This window comes from Macaca nemestrina, chromosome 14 (genome assembly GCF_043159975.1).
Source record: "Macaca nemestrina isolate mMacNem1 chromosome 14, mMacNem.hap1, whole genome shotgun sequence".
Lineage (NCBI taxonomy): Eukaryota > Metazoa > Chordata > Mammalia > Primates > Cercopithecidae > Macaca > Macaca nemestrina.
The window spans coordinates 115259811-115263838 of record NC_092138.1 but is presented as its reverse complement, the minus strand read 5'-3'; the positions used below and the strand labels follow the sequence as shown (position 1 = coordinate 115263838).

The following is a 4028-nucleotide window of genomic DNA, read 5'->3' as shown; positions in this document are numbered from 1 at the left end:
GCCATTACCTTTGAGGCTCAGATAAACAATGAATAAGTTTTAGTATAAGTGTGTCCCATGAAATATTTGCAATGTGCTTACAGTAAAACATGACTCATTTGGCTGAGATTCCATCTCAATGGGGCATCTTGTATACTATGCAGTAGCCCTGCCTGCCTTGACACTTGAGGGGAAAAGCACGCATGGCCCAGGGCTTTGCCAGGGCTGGAAGGGAACCCACGCCTGCCCTGCCCATGTCCAGCACTGGGAGCTGGGGGCCGGGTCCCTACCCCACCACTCTAGCAATAACTTCTGGGGTGGGCTGGGCACATTGGCTCATGCCTGTGATCCCAGCACTTTGGGAGACTGAGGCAGGTGGATCACCTGAAGTCAGGAGTTTGAGACCAACCTGGCCAACATGGTGAAGCCCCATCTCTACTAAAAATACAAAATTAGCTGGGTGTGGAGGCGTGCACCTGTAATCCCAGCTACTCAGGAGGCTAAGGCCAGAGAATCGCTTGAATCCGGGAGACAGAGGTTGCAGTGAGCGGAGGTGGCACCAGTGCACTCCAGTCTGGGAGACAGAGCAGGATCTGGGAGGGCATCCCCTATGCCACGTCTGACTGTGGATCTCCAGGTGGTGGTAGACCCTAGCTCCATGAGACGTTCATTTTCCACTATTCAGGATAAGCGTTCAAATTCCTCCTGGTTAGAGGAATTCTCCAGCTTTGAGACTCTGTCTCAAAAAAAAATTATGTAGTGCCCTTGAGCAAGTTTCTCCCCTCCCTCAGTCTCCATGTGCTCAAAATGGGAGGGTCAGTAGGCGATCTCACCTTTTCTTATTTCTGGAACTTTCTCTGGCTGGCCTGATTTCATACGGGGGACTCTAAGAACGGCCCTCGGAAAGCGAGACTTAGGATCCAATGAGTTATATTCCTGGTGACTCGAGTGGAGTGCAAAGCGGACTCCCCGAGGGTGATCACTCTGGTTGCCCCGTCCACCTTTCCGCCCCAGACTCCAGGCACTTGGAGCTGGGCTGACTCTTCCTCTGGTCCAGACACATTTGTGGGCCCCAGAGGGACTTCCAGCGGTTGACATGAGCATGTGCCCGAATCAGGGCTGAGGGCATGAGTCTCGGGGCAATACCAATACTGATCATGCCTTTGTTCAACAAACACTTTGGGACACCCTGTGTGCAAGCGGTGCACACATCTTGGGATGCAGCGGTCAGCAGGAGAGGCGGCGTCTGTCAGAGCCAGAGTTCAGAGACACCAGCAGACGTGGGGCAAACCAGCCTCCATCCGTGCAGCGCAGGCTGCTTCCGCGAGTTCTGCACCGAGTCCAAGTCGGTGCTGTGGCCTCCCAGGTCCTTCCAGCCTGGTCCTCCCAACCCTGCAAAGACCCTCTTGCCATCTTCCCTCTTCTTGGGTCACCACTGGTAAGTCTCCTGGGTGACGTGCAGACCTCCAACCTCCACCCAAAGTAAAGACAGGCTGCTATGATATCAGGCAGGACCCAAAGGGCCTCAGTGAATACAGATTCCCGGGCCTGACCACAGACCCCGGACTCAGACTAGGGAAGAGACAAGAATCTGCATCTTAGCAAACCCCATCCTCGTGACAACACAGGCAGGTGGGCAGTGCACAGAACGCCGGCTGGACAGATGCTTGGGCCCCCTGGAACTTACAGAGCCCCAAAGCCACCCGTCCTTCACAGTCTGGGCCCCAGGGTGACACCAGGCCTCCTGCTGCCAAAGTTCACCAGCCAGGCACACCACTCCCAGCCCCCGAGGTCCTGGCTCTGACCTCAAGGCTGCTGCTCCCCGCCCCACACCTTGACCATCTTTGCAGGGTGAGCAGTGCCTTCCTCATGCACTTGGTTTCCTATTTGTAATCCAGGGCTTGCCCTGAACCTTCTAGAGAAAACCTGACTCAGGGCTGGCCTCCTGCAGCAGTGCCCAGCCCAGTCCACCAGGTCTCCAGGGAGAGGAAGTTAAGGAAACTTAAGAACCTGCCTTAACTTACAAATTCAGTTTTGGTTTTTCTAATTAATATGCGCAACTGGAAACACACACATCCCAAAAGCTCTGAGAAATGAGTATGGCCATTCACAGCCCACAGCACACGGCCACCAGGAATGGGCCACTGAGGACCTCTGTGCTTGTTTGTGCACACATCCATGTGCGCAGGCACATATGTCTGCATGTGTATACACATCTTCCGGTGTGTAAACGTGTGTCCACAATGCATGCGTGCACTTGCAACTGTGACTCGTGTGCAGACGTGTGCGTGTGCAGACATGTGCACGTGTAGACGTGCGCGTGTAGACATGCACATGTACATACGTGTAAGGACGTGTGTGCACCATGTATGCACACGTGCATGAATGTGCAGAGGTGTTGAGGACGCATGTGCATCGCGGGCACAGCGATGATCCTCGCCAGGCCGGGTGGTGCCCCAGACCGTGCAGACCCTCGGGCTCCTTGTCAGGAAGGTCGCGTGTTCCCGGTCCCCGAGCCTCGCAGGGCCCTGCCCACCGAGGCGATGGGAGGGGCCCGGCCTGCGGGGCGCCAGAACCGCCCGGGGGGCCACGCAACGGAGGACGAGAACAGGACCGGACCGCGCCGAAGCGCCAATACTGACGTTGTAACCTGGAGCCCGAGGGCATGTGCGAACGCCAGAGCCGAAACCGGCTCCAGGGCACTCGGCCATGCTAAGGCTCGAACTCTCCACCCAAGACCGCGCAGAGCTTGCGAGAACGTGGCGGAGGGGGCGCGGCGCATGCGCAGCGGCGTCAAGCGCCCCATAGCGTTCAGAGCACCCGCTGTTCCCCTGGCAGGGACGCGTCCGGAAGTCCGTGGAGCGGATCTTCCGATCCTTATTCTCTGATTCGTTACCAACCTTCCACTTCCGTAGACTGTTCCTTCCCGCCTTCCGCCGTCTGCTGGGCGTGTCGCCGCAGGAGGTGCGCGCCCGCCCTGTTTTGTTTCCGGGGGAATCTACTTCTCTGAAGGACGCTCGGGACTTCCGTTTGTTCCCCTCAGCTTCTAATTGGCTGCTTTTATGAATATATTAAGGCACGAAAAATGGTAGATTTATTTCTTACACGTTCAAACTAATAAAGACGATTGAATGCGAATAGTTGTGGTTTCACACTGGACCCTGATATTTCTGTAAATGTACCTCCATAGATAGCGAATAACAAGTCGCCCTCACCGAAAGGTGAATGGATTTTTGGCCCTTAAATATGGAGCCTCACGGAGACTTGGGCGTGTTGTATGAAAGGAGAGAAGGTTAGCACTCCCCTTGACAAGGATGGAAGAGGCCCTCGGGCCTGACAACACGCATACGGTTAAGGCATTGCCACCTACTTCGTGGCATCTAACCATCGTTTTTTGTGGTTTTTTTGTTTTTCTTCGGACGGAGTCTTACGCTATCGCCCAGACTGGAGTGCAATGGCGCGATCTCGGCTCACTACAACCTGCACCTCCTGGATTCAAGCGATTCTCCTGCCTCAGCCTCCCGAGTAGCTGGGATTACAGGCGCGCGCCACCACGCCCGACTAATTTTTTGTATTTTTAGTAGAGACGGGGTTTCCGCCATGTTGGCCAAGGCTGGTCTTGAACTCCTGACCTCAGGTGATCCGCCCGCCCTCGGCCTCCCAACGTGCAGGGATTACAGGCGTGAGCCACTGCAAAGCCCGGCGCATTTTTTGTTTTATCTTCTTTCGTCTTCTTTCCCCGGGACGCGGGCTGGGGATGCGCGTGTGCACGGGTGCGCCGTCCCGCCGCTGCGTGGGGCTTTTCCCTTCTTCTTCACCGCCCCTTCTTGGCACTGGGTCGTGTTCGCGTCCCGACACCCGGCAGGGCCCGTCTCCCGCGGGCGGCCCGGTCGCAGCCTCAAGCACAGGGCGGCTCGGCGGGTTGACGGGCGCGTCCCCAGCATCGCAAACGTTCGGGGCCTCGTTCAAAGTCTGATGGAAGTTTCCGCTTAACATTGATTCATTCACAGAAAACTAAGCACTGGGCACGGCACGGAGTTACAGCAGCT

The 4028-nt window shown here is 56.2% G+C and overlaps 1 non-coding gene across 1 annotated transcript; it reads left to right on the top strand.

Annotated features, from left to right (window-relative positions):
- The first annotated feature begins 3249 nt into the window (after positions 1-3249).
- LOC112424956 (U6atac minor spliceosomal RNA) lies at positions 3250-3375 on the top strand. Its single transcript, XR_003015918.1, has one exon. It is a non-coding gene; the product is annotated as a U6atac minor spliceosomal RNA (small nuclear RNA).
- The last annotated feature ends 653 nt before the right edge of the window (positions 3376-4028 follow it).